The sequence below is a fragment of the Phalacrocorax aristotelis genome, chromosome 1 (genome assembly GCF_949628215.1).
Source record: "Phalacrocorax aristotelis chromosome 1, bGulAri2.1, whole genome shotgun sequence".
NCBI classification, from domain to species: Eukaryota; Metazoa; Chordata; class Aves; order Suliformes; family Phalacrocoracidae; genus Phalacrocorax; species Phalacrocorax aristotelis.
The window spans coordinates 159342922-159355807 of record NC_134276.1 but is presented as its reverse complement, the minus strand read 5'-3'; the positions used below and the strand labels follow the sequence as shown (position 1 = coordinate 159355807).

Genomic DNA, 12886 nt, shown 5'->3' with positions numbered 1-12886 from the left:
AAGGCATCTTACTTCAGAAAACAACATCCCAGATACTTCTAAGGAGCCCATTCCTGTTCTGTTATACACTGTCCTTTCTTCCTTTTGTCTCACCCTGTCCTCTATTCCTTAGATTTATTTCTGTGGAACCAGCCACTTGAATGCCTCTATTGCTATTACACCATTCCAAGAGTATGTTTGCCAAACTGACAGCTGTTAAAGAGGGTGTCAGAATATATTCAGCAAGAAAAAATGCTCACTTCAACCTCTCATCTCTGCCATGTATTGTGTGTCCAAAACAAGCCTACATGACTTGTGTGCAGCCCGACCTACTCCCATTGCGACAATGTCATTAGCTAATAAATGCTTTTTGCAAGGCTTGGGTAAAATAGCAGGGGAGGGTGGGGAGGAGGAATGAAAAGAAATAGCCGGTCTCATTTGCAGTAGATAACCAATCAAACACTTGTTTTATATTCACTTCCAACCAAGCAGAGGTTGGATCTTATTAGCAACCTGTAAAAGTGGTACCCAGGCACAAGGAAGAAGACCCTGTCAGAAGATCTGCGCCTCCAACTTAAGGTACTGAAATATTGCCACAACATCCCAAGTAAGGCAGACTGACAGTCAGTCTTGGGACTCAAAGGGTGAACACAACATCAGTTAAGGAGGTACTTGTATCTTGAAAATGCATACTTGATATTAGTGCGTTTTTGTCGTAATTTCTTGAACCCTGTAGTATGTATGCTTTTGCCTTGGCAAGTATCTTACTTGGAATGAAACAACAATACAATCATATATCTCTCCCTAAATTTCCCAGTTGCTTCTTTTTTTCACCTCTAAACACTGATTTCTCATCTGGGGATGAAAATGGAGGGGGAGAAACTTTCACAGTTTACTCCATTTGCCTGTGTGCTTTGTTATCTCTAATTTTGAATACGCTCCCACTTATTGTTCCTACCCTCCAAAAGTGGCTTATGCCCAGTGAGGCATCATTTCCAAGGAGAGCACCAAAGCTTCTACTGGCAATAAATTCTCTGATCAAAAATAATTATGAGGAAGGAGAGATCTTCCATGTGACCTACAAAGCTTTCTGAAACTATTCCAAAGAAATGTTCTTTATTTTCATCTAAAAATACCTCAGCTATTGCAATTGAGAAGCAAAAGCCTTCACTGAAAAATTTCTACTAAAATAGTGATTTTCTTAGAAGGCTTGCAACAAAAAAAATGTTAAGCTGAAAAAAAATTTACACAGAGAACCAGCTTTGATGGAAAATATTCAACAATCCTACCAAGGATTTAATTCCTGAAAAAGACTCTTAGTACCTTGTCTTCCATTTGCTCAGCCTGTCAGCTGCTTCTGATACCTTTCATCCTGCTTTTTGTCTTGCCATTTTGTTCTCTTATTTGCTTTAATTCGTCTCTTGGGGTTAGTGGAAGACTTTGCTCAGCTTATTCCAACTTAGAGGGTTTCCATGAGCAGCAGCTGGGACCCTGCTTCCTTCTCTCCCTCCCCATCTACCCTGTGAAAGTTGTCATTCACCTTTACTGTACCTCAGAGTCATGATCTGCCTTTCAATTCAGTGCTTGTCTGCAATGAAGCCTTCTGCTGCTTTTCCCACCCTGCCTCATGTGTGTTTATGTACCTCTTCTGCCACTTCTGTGATTGTTCCGTGGGGCTCTCAGCTGAGCACCTCTCACCAGAAGTAAATTCACATTAGTGCTGGAAGAGTTGGCTTGTGCCCTCTTTAGCCAGAGATTCCCTCCTGATTACTAAACCCTTTGTCAAGGAGGCTTTGATGCTAGGAATTAACTTGAAAGGGATTTGATAACCAAGGGCCATATTCATGATGCGGAGCTCTCCATTGAAGAGCCCACCCCACCCCCACCCCTCCAGCATCTCCTGAATTTTGAGCAGATTCTCTAGTTGTCATGGGAACAGCCTAATTTGTTCTCTTTTTGTGATTTAAGTAAGCATCATGTAAAAACTCTTCAATAAATTATGTTAAAACATTCTCAGTTTTGGTAGTGACATTGGGCAACTTGCCACGTGGCTCAATTTAATTGCTTTGAAGCTATCACCAAGTACATAATTCAAGGTTTGCTTTAACACAAGTTCTTAAAAGTTTGGATGGCTGCAAGGGAAAGAGGAGGGGGAAAGAGCAGCTGCCATTCCTCGAGAGTGAGGCATCTTCAGGAGCAGGAGGGTAGTTTTGTCCCTTTTTGTGGCAGAGAAATCCATAACGGACAAAGGCAAAAACTTTGCCGAGACTTACTTTTTCTCTCCTTAGATCACCTCAAACTTGGTGGGAAAGGCAAAAGCATGGACCTTTCCTGTGCCCTGTTCTCCTGGGGAAGGCAGCGTGAGCATCCTGCACTGGGGCTGTGACAGAGGTAGGCAGCCCAGCAATTTAGAAGGTGGCAAATAGCCATGGACAGTCCTGGCGTCCTGCCAGTCCTTTGCCATGCAGGCAGCTCTTAAAGAAGGACATTGCCTTTGAGAAAACTGCTGGTCTCTCACTGGGGTCTCTCTTTATAGCTATGCTGGTACTTGGGCTTGACTTCAACCTCGTGTCCCTACTGCCTCTAGGGGCAGAGATAAGGGCTACCCAGCCAGCCAGTCCTGGGAGATGAGCCAGACTTAGAGCTGATGTAGGAGTTGCTTGAAGAAGTTTGGGCTCTAGTGCAAATTTGAACCTCATGTTATTATGATAGTAAGTATATAAACTTTGCTCAGTAAATGTTAGCACAGGGGAAGCAGAGTGCAAAGGGTGTTCTTGGACTCTAAAGGATGCGGCTCCTATAAGGGAAGAAGAATGGCTTCTTCATCCTGCCTATTTATTTTTCAGTTATGCTGGAATGACATGGCTGATTGTAAATACTGTGCATGTGAACGTGTATTAGCAATAGCTTTCAATATTGCTGTGGATGGTCATTAAAAAGCCCTGTTGGCTGCTTGGCCTGATCTGGGGGTGAGCTCCCACTGAGCTCCTCCATCTCCAGCATTGGTCCCATAACAAAACACTCCTCAGGCAAATGAGGTGGTCTGAGGATTGACTTAAATAGTATGACCCTGTTAAGGGATGCTGCAGTGCTTTGTAACTCTTCAAACAAAGCATCACCTGAGGAAAAAAAAAGCAGTGTTCATTTGGGGAAATACAGGTGTGGTTAGTTGTCGCTACAAATTTCTAGTCAGAAAAAAAGTGCAAAACAGAACAGCTTAGTCATTTGGTCTGGGGGAAAGCTGCAACTTTGGTGTTGTTTTGATGTGGGGATTCAAACTCCCACAAGCAGGCATATGAAATCACAGTCCTCAAGCTATGCGTATAGGAGCCTTCCTCTTTCAGGGACCATGTACTTGCATCCATTGGGTGTCGGAAGTGACAGGATGACAGCGCAGTTGCTGAAAAGAAGATATCATGATACAAGGCAGACTCTCCCATTTCCTTGTGATCTGCTTGTCTTGTCACTCCCTTCTGCAGAACAGTTTTATTCTTTTCTCGCACCTTGCATTCAGGGAAGAGGCAAAGTGTTTGATGTGCTGCAGTATCGCTTTGCCTGGGCAGAAAGCTCTGCATCCACTAAGATGGTAATGACCATTCACCAGGGAAATACCGTGTTGAGGGCTGGGGATGGGTGTACAACAAAAAAAAAGGGAATGCCATGGCTTTAGGGGGAGGAGGAGAAGAGGATGGAATGGGAAATACAAGTGGGTAATCTAAGGTCTCCTTTTCAGGAGAGTGACAGATCCTCATTTCTTTACCCGCCTCTCTTTGATAAAGCCTGCCAGTGGGGGTGAAGTCTGTGACACCAGAGCCTGCACACCCTTGTTGTTTTACTAAATTATTCATCCTGTTCCTGTGATAATATAGTTATAAGGAGGAGCCTAATTGAATTTACTGTCTGGCTTTGGCCAATAGGGCGATAAGGATCCAGCAGAATGGGATGACGGTGAATCCTGCTAGTGTGCTGTGAATGTGAAGCAGGAGGGACTGCCAGTTTGTGTGCAGGAGGGAAGGCAAACAGGTCCAGGGCACCCGGATTAGCAGACTAAGAAAAGGTAAGGGAGCGAGTGGGAACGGGATTTGCCAGAATAACATACTGACCCTGTGCTGTAAGGGTGGTTTTGTTTGTAGGAAAGCGCTCCGCAGGCAATGTTTTCCTGCAGGGTTTGGAGGGGACAGGAATGCGTGTGGTGGCACTTGCTCAGTGCATGTAGCGTGTGCCTTTGTCTTTATATGTGCTGCAGGGGTTTATAACATTGCGTGTTCATTGTGCATGTCTGTACAGAGATGCCTGTGTTTTATGTGGATAGAAAAGCAACGTATGCAGGCTGTTCATTATAAATGTAATAAGGCGAATCAAAAGGGAGAAATTACCTCATGTGCAGCGTAGGGAAAACAGTAGCGCTTTCTGGTTTGATTGAAAATAAAAATGCCAAGGCTCTTAGTGAGCTGTTTGCAAACAAAAAAGAGCAAGTGTGTGTGCATCTGTGTATGCATCAGATCTGCAGTGAGATGTGAAAATGGGAAAGAGGAGGTCAGACTGGAGCATTAGTCATGGCAGGTGGAGATAAATTGCAAGCAATCTGTGTAATAAGATTCTCTAACATGGAGAGTGCAAGTGAGTAGGAAAGTGAATTAATCCTATCTGCTGAGCCAGCTACACCTGGAAAGCAGCGGGGGGAGGAATCAGGACCAGTTATCTGACTAGTTAGAAGAACTGATGATCAAACTGTCCTGTTTGCCTGCTGCTAAAGTGATAACCTACTGAGTTGCTCCACAGATTTGCTATCTCCCTTTTAATGATGCGAAGAAAGGGTGAGCATCTCTGAGGATCAGGTTAGAGCCCACAAATTAACGTTATCTGGAAGAGCAGGAGTGCATCAAGCAAATGAGGCTCTGGTCTTCCCTTTGTTGCACTGCCTTTGCTCTGATAAGTGACTGCTAAACAGACAGGGCAGGTGGGGGAAGCTAGGTTACAAACGTGATAAGTGGCATTAAGCCATGTAGACAGGGAATGTTGTTTGCAGTGATGATGCTATAATTGCACTTCTGTAGCTTACATCTTTGCAAGCCTTTAAAACAAGGCTGTCCTAAGCTGGGTAACCTTAGCCCAGTCGCTAGCGGAGTGGGGATTGCAGCTTGCTGTAAGGCATTAACAGGTTTAGCTGCTTCTCATGTTTTCACCACCTCATTCTTTTTAAGCCAGGATCCAGAGGAGAATGTTGTTGAGACAAAGATGTTGCTCACCTGTGGATATCTCATCTCAGCTGGAAACTAACTCATGATGAATGCTGAGGGAGGTACGCTTTTTCTGCTTGCTCAGAAAGCAATAGCCAGAGGCTCCCTCCAAACAGAGCAGGAAGGCAGAAAGCCCCACAGGGAGAAGCAACAAAATGGCTTGCCTGGGATTAACCAAACCAGTTTGCCCAAATAAGCTCTTCCACCCTGACACAAAATCTCTTGTATCAGGGGTTAACTTTGCCCTCCCCAAACTCTGTTCTTTTCTATGGTTTTCTTACGTGGCCAGAAGATGGGAAAATACAGACATGACTGATATTCCTATCAGAACGCGCCTCGCTGCTCATGCCTACCCTCTGCCCATGAGCTCTCCTGAAGTGTCTGGGATGTGCTGCTGGAGGTGGCAGTGAGTCTGACCCCCTCTGCCTCACAGCTTGTGTACATGCCCCAAGTGAGACTGAAGGGGCACTCACCTGGCACAGGTACAAAAAGGCTCCACCTTGCAGGGGATGTTTGTGTTTGGTGATGGAAAACGCAAAAGGAGCGTGCTACAGATTCCCATTGGACAGAGCCATGGTCCACTCATCCCACCTGGAATAGCTGACTGAAAAACAGGTCTAAGACAGGGCATACACCGTAAGCTAGCAGGTTTTTGTCTCTTGATTTCTCATGCCTTTGCCATCCTTCAGCACCTTTAAGTTAGAAAAAAATGGTCATAGTTGAGTTTGACTCCAACTTTCAAATCACTCACAGCAACAGAGAGTGAACTGACAAATGAAGCAAAACAAGCCTGGCCATCTGAAAATAAATTCCCCAGTAAAGTCAGCTTCTCTCCCCTTACCTCTGCCCCAGCAAAAGAGCAATAATTAAATAACTTGCTTATGACATACTCTAAAAGGGAGCAGAGCAGGAGGCTGTCCTTACTGAAAAGGTGGCAGACACTGGATGCACCTGGAAAGTCCATCTTTTCGTGCATCAGAGGAAGCCGTTCGCACTTGCCTGTTTTGGGATACGCATCTTCCTTGGGAGAGGCACATGGGAGGTTTGGCTGGAAAAGCATCCCTCTGATGCTGCAGTGGCAGTAGCCTGGCATTTGCTTGCAGCATTTATCACTGGTTGGGTGACTACATTGTTTGCTTCTGCCCTCAGAGTCAACAGCGAAGCTCAGGAACAGGCGAAACGCCAGCATACTCCCAGGGAAGCTTACGTCATTGCCAATTCACTGGTGCCAGAGACTGTGCTGGAAACCCGAGGTCGCTTTTGCCATTAATTGCCCAGATGATTAATTCATGCAATGATATCATTTTCCTGGGTGGAGGTTAGGAGGTTACGTACTCTAGTAATGAGGGGTGTGATGAGATGCAAAACTTGTGCTCCTTATTGATGTTAATGCTAATTACAACAAGCTAGCCACAATGTCCTCCAGATAATCCTTCCTCCCCTAGAAAAGGCAGAAAGGGTACCATTTTTCTCTGGATCTCCACTCTTCCCCTTCTGGTTTTTTGTTTTCTTGTTGTATGCGATGTGTGAGCAATTGCGCTTATGGGGTTTGTTGTGCAAAATCTACCCTAGAGGACTGAAACATAGTGCCCTTAAATTTACAATTTCTTCTTAAGAAGGCTTGTTGCATTAATTTCAACACTTAATTTGAGCTTTTTCCACCTTGCAAATCTCATTCCACCTTCCAAAAATTCCTTGTATATGTGTCATACATATTGCACTCTCCAGCACAAAAAAAAGAAACCAAACCTGGTTTTCCTCCTTTAAAAAAAAGAAAAAGGAAAAAAGTGAGTTTGGTTCCTATGGCACAGTGAGTAGTGTATTTTATTGTGGTATTCTCCCCGCAGAGGATGCTGCCCTCTCTATAGGGGTGTAGGATCACTTTTTAGTCAGTCTGGAAATTCTCTAGAATCTCAGGTTTTGCGGTAAACGTTATAGGATGTTTTACTCTTTTTGGATGTTTTTAGGATAAAAATCCCTTTCCTGCCACTTTAATAGGTAAGTAAATAAGCCCAGAATTCCCAGATGGGCACTACAAAGAGCTGCCCTGGCCCAGATACAATTAATAGCTGATAAAGGTGCAGCGACTTGATCTGATAATTTAATGGTAGGTGAAACTGCTAACTTGAAATGTCAAACGAAGCGCCCAGGGCATTTTCAGAGCTGTTGTAAGAGCATTTTCTTTCAAACAACATCACTGCTCTGCCTCCTGTATCCCTTCCCCTCTCCCACTCCAGTATTTCTTTTCTACCTTCAGGCGTCTGTGTTTTCGGCTGGCTTGCATCTCCTCAGGTGTATAAAGCCCTGGATCATAAGTTTTCACAGACTCGGTAAGACCAAATGGAAACCTTCCAATTTCTAGACATGCTTGTTATTTGTGGGATAAAATGGTTTCCTCTCAGTTTAAGCAGTGGGGAAGCCATACTCTCTCTCCACTCTGGAAAATCTTTCACTTCTTCCCATCCTTTATGGTTTGTTGTGGTATTCTCCTACCTCACCTAGAGATTAGAAAATGTCAAGGAATTTTTCTTGAATACTGACAAACAGCAGAGATCTGATTAGCAGTTGTAGGAGATCTGTTCCTGGTTCAGTACAGTAGACTCATATATATTTATAATATGGTTATCAAGGAAAATTAAGTGATTATGCAGAACTAACAATGTCTGTATTAATGGCTGTCAGGTTCCAGACACTCATCTATTGTCTGTTTAATGAGAAATAATCCTACTGTGTCTGTGCAGATCAAACGCTAAAGCAAGGGTGCAGTATGATTTTGCTGCCATTAGCAGACTACACTGGCCACAGGAAAGGTAGCCCAGGGCACACGCTTGTAATTTAGACCCTGCTCATAAAGAGAAAAAAAAAATAATGAGATGGCCTTTGAAAAGTAGGGGAAAGTGTGTGCAATGTGGCCTTCGGGGTGGAAATTATCTTTTGTTCTGGTGACAGTGCTCTGTTGCAAAAAGCTGACCTCCACATTGCCACTTGAGTGACATGAGGGGGAAGAAATATCATCTGCTTCCCAGGGTGGCCTGTGGTGGGCTGTCACAGCGGGGAGCAAAGCAGATTGGATGGGGTAAGAAAGCCCTCTTTTCCAGGCTTCCTGAAACTGGGAGTACTGCCTTCAAATCGCTTCTGAGAGAGTAACTGAAGTCATTTTTAAAGGCACATTAAATGTTGCTGTGCACTGTTAGACTGGGATATGAACAAGACAGCTGCTGTGTTGTACAGTACTCCAGCCTGAAGAACATCAGCAGCATGGGCCAGAAAAAGAAGTCAGAGTTCACATTAAAGGGAGGAAAACAGAAGGACTGGAGAGGGGGAAGAGGAGCTGTACAAAGTGGGAGAGAAGGGTGTGCCTTTTTTTTTTTTTTTTTTGAAGAAGGAAATTTCATTTTTGCCAAACATTGTGTGGTTTGGCTGATTTATTTCCTGCTCCTAGCACAAACCAGAGCCGGCACTTCTTCCCTGTATACTTTAACTGGAAGCATGGAAAAGTATTGGCTTCCTTATTTCTTCTCATCCACAGAAGCAAACACACACATAACAACTCCTTTTAAAAGATGGCAACTAGTGTCTTCTGCCAGGTCTTCATGGTTTGAAATGCCTATTTGTTCAGCTCCCTTGAGTGTAAAAAGTGTGTTACTTCAAGCTCTAGAGTTTAATTTACAATTTAATTTCACATTTAGTTGACAATTGCACAAAGACAGAAGAGGATATTTTTTTAACTTGCTGGTTCTAGCCCTTTAAAACCAGAAGGCTGTTTAAGAATAGATACTAATAAACCACTTTCTGGTAAAAGTGATAGCTAAAACTATTCACATTATTTGGAGCAGAGTAAGAGGTTAACTGATACATCGTTCCCATCCAAGTGAATGGAGAAAGTCCCACTCTACTGGGACTTAGGACTTCCAAGCCTGGTGGGAAAAAACAGCCAGAAATGTTTGTGCCATGCCTCTTATGTAGCCAGTGCAAAATACTTTTAATATAAAAGGACTGATAGACTTTCACCTGCACTAAATTAACTTCATAAGCAAACACAAGCATATTTATATAGGACTATTAGAAAAACAAAACCAATATCAGCAGAACATTCAGCTCCAAGACGATTCAGACCTTTAGAATCTGTGGTTTAAAATATAGTAATACTCAATTTTTTTAGAGAAAATGTATTATTTTTAATACAGGATATCTTTGCCCTGTGTGGTTGGTTTCTTTCATACAATACGATGAACATATCTGTTGCACTGTCATCTTCCTCCCCCACTTTAATCTATAACTTGCTGGGTTTAGAGTTGGGCTGAGCAGCCCTGTAGTACTTTGCAGCCCAGGAATGTGTCAAAGACCTTCTTGGCTACAGATGTGGAAAAATATAGAGGCTCCTTGGAAAAAGAAGTCAAGAAAATCAGGATTTTTCTCATTCAACTTATCAGCATACCACAGTTGTTTTTAGCTGCAGCTATAGAACAGTGGACCAAAAAAAAAGGAAATTTTGGGAAAACAGTGATCTCTCAGTCTTGGAGGTTATGGGACTGGGTGTTTCTGTCCCTGTCTGACAGCATGCACCTCTGTGGCACTGTGCCCATCACAGGCAACTGCCAGGGACTGCGGACACAACACGTGGGCAGGGAAACACACCCAGAACCTGGCTGTTTTCTGAAGTGGGCTTGACAAAGCCAAATCATCTGACAAGTTGGGAAGCATTTATTCTTTTTTTAGCCCCAAAGTGTTTGGTTTTGCTGCTTAAAGATGAGACTCAGTGCCTGTATTTCCCTTCTGGTTGCTAAAGCATTAATGTGCTTTGGCGAGAGGGGTTGGATGAAGCACTGCACTTCCTCCAGCAGCTGAAGGCTGCCGTGTTTAGTTTGATACGTCTGTCTATAATAGGCCTGTGTGTATTTAGTTAATCTTGCGGGCAGACTTTCTTACTTCAGCAGCCTTGTGAAGCTTCTTTTAATAGGAGAGAGAGGAGTAGGCGAGGTAGGGGAGGGGGATGTTTTATAATAAAACTGAAAGAGCCTGTCAGGAATTAACATTAAGGTTACCCTGGTTTACTCTGGGCAACTTCAATAATTCAACAGAGCCTTTCAGTCAGGGCTTCCCCCACTGTTCCCCACAGGGTCAGTTTTGTGTATGAGAGTTCCTTGAGGCCATTCAATGCACCAGCTCCTAAGAAACATGAGGCATAGGAGGGTATGGTGCCTGTCAAGAGCTACAGCTGACAATCCTTATTAAACTGCTGGCAGGCTTTTCCCTTGCAGATCCTTTGATGTCTTCGACTCTCGGTCACGTCATGGGCCTCTGGCTATACATGTTATGCTTCAAGCATGTTATGCTTGAAAGAAAGTGCCACCTCTTTTGCCGAGCCCCACAGCTAGACTGCATAACTATTGTCCCCTCCCTAGGAGCAATGCAAAGAAAGGGCAGGACAGTGCCTTTAGCTACCCCAGGCAGTTGCAGATTGTTTGCAAAAGTCGTGCCAGCCAGGCAAGATCATCTGCCTTCCACTGCCATCAGAACAAGAGGGATCATATCCAAACCCAAAACTTTTAAGTAACTTATCAGCTTCAATGGATTCTTATTGAATGAAAAGAATTTTGCTTGAGCTGGAAGGGAAGGAATTGACTGTCTGCTTTCTAAGATAGTTGCTAGTTAAATATGTAATGTTGCAAGTTCTTCTGTATGTTCTGTTTTGCTAACCTGCACACAGTATTGGAGTTTGGTAAATGTTCCAGTAAAAGTAATGCAGTAATCAGAGGGAGATATAATACACAAGCTTCTACATTGCTGTGGCCTTTCATCTTTTGGACAGAAAAGTTTTGTGGCCAGCTTTGGTTGTCTGGAATAAATAATAGTAACATGCTGTTAACTTGTGATATCCAAACCTCATAATGCTCTCCTTCAGCCCCACTCTTAGAAGTAGTAAGCCAGCAACATTTCACTGCAGCATCTTTCCACTGAAAGGCCACAGCTTGTTGGCCATGAGACACGCTCTGGACATGCCATCTTTGAAAATTTGTTTGGAAAAGAAAGTCTACAAATGAATGGGACATTTGATACAACGTTTACATGTTACAAGAAATTTTGGAATATTTGTTGTGCTGTTTTGGAGCAGAAAATACTTTGAAATGGCAATATTTCATTGAAATGAGCAGTCTGGTTTTCAACTTACTCTTACAAATATAAATATTTTTACCAGAACCATTCTTAGCCTGGCTCTGTATGTCTCCCTGTGCTGTAATTCCTCCCATACAGCTACAGCTGAAAAGACCTTCTATTTGAAAGAGTGTACACCTTCAGCTCTGCCTTTGTCAGTCTGCCTTCTTCTCCATCTGGTCGTCAGATGGTTGTGATCTGCTGAGGACCCTGAGGTAGTTTTCCTCTGGCTTGAAAACAGAGAGGACACCAACAGGGTTTAACCCTTAGTGAGGCATCTACAAGTGCAACTTTCTCCAGAGCCTTGGACTAATAGAAGCAATAGCTAGTTACCTTCACACAATGCTATAAGACCAGTATGTTCTCCCAGAGCAGAGTAGGTGATGAAGAATTACTAAACTCTAGTTGTCTAACCTCCTAAGTGCATGTTTTTACGCTTAGTGGTAGAGCATCAAGAGCTATGGGCAGGTAAGAAAAACTCAGAATTTTTTTTTTAAAGACAGCATAGCACATGCCTGTTTCATGGTGTGGTCAGGGCTAGCAGCTGGGAGGGGAGATGGAATAATCATCAGCAGTAAATCTTTGTGAGCCTCTAAAGAGCACTTCTGAAACTGAAAATAGAGCCAGGGTGTCCATTTTAACCAACAGCAGGTTCTGCACTTCCTCTTGCTAAAACTCACATTTCTTTGCTAACGCAGAACAGTTGTTATACTTACTAGGTGGGAATACTCAGTTACTAACTAGGTTTTCCACCACAGCTTCTCTAGCCAGAAGGTTCCTGCTGCTGCTGCTTCATTAGTGTTGAGGAACATCAGGCAGGTGCTGTGATTGCATGGAGATGCCAGCAAAGACCAACAGTTTGATCAAAGTCTGGACCCTCGCTGCGGCTTGTGAGCAAAGAAAGCTTGGCGGGCCATGGCTGGTATCAGTCCTAGGGGATGGGGTCTGCCATGAGGCTTAGTGATGAATAGGCAGAGGGAGGGCAGGGCCAAGGCTGACAAACCAGCCACCATTTTGTGCACTGCTTGAGGATGTTTCTTGTTCAACCTTCAAGGTAGCAAAAACTGAAAGATCAGCTCAGGTAGGAATTGCTGCCAGGCATTGACTAGCCCTGCAGATGATGCACTGGCAGCAGCTGCTGCTCAAGATCTAGCTGCCCAGGAGACAGCATGAACATCTGAGCTCTTCTGGGGTGCTTAAGCAAGTGTCTGTGTTGGGGTATCATATGGTCACACAGTTCCTGCTGAAGCTGGGGGATCATCACAGCCAGACAAAATGCTGTTTTCTTAACTCATGCTTTCAGGGAGCTGCTGCATTGCCCGTGCTGCAGTGGCGATGGCTTAGATACAGGGCTGGTTTGGACCACACCAGTGAGTATTTACAAACTAGCCCTGGAGCTGGTTTTTCAATGAGAAATTATAAACTCACAGCTGGAGTTGCTGCACTATTTGGGAGGACAAGCTCAATGATCCTAGTCTTCAAATCTATTTGATTTTTTACAAGTGCTCTGC

At 43.8% G+C, this 12886-nt stretch overlaps 1 protein-coding gene across 2 annotated transcripts in view; it reads left to right on the top strand.

The window, feature by feature from the left end:
- The first annotated feature begins 3918 nt into the window (after window positions 1–3918).
- SYN3 (synapsin III) overlaps window positions 3919–12886 on the top strand; it is a 196889-nt gene continuing 187921 nt past the window's right edge. Inside the window, exon 1 of one of the 2 annotated variants that reach the window (XM_075075809.1) lies at window positions 3919–4036. The gene's annotated coding sequence lies outside the window, so the exon portion shown is untranslated. Of the gene's footprint in view, window positions 4037–7476; window positions 7550–12886 lie in introns of those variants that run through there. The other variant, XM_075075817.1, reaches the window with a different exon arrangement.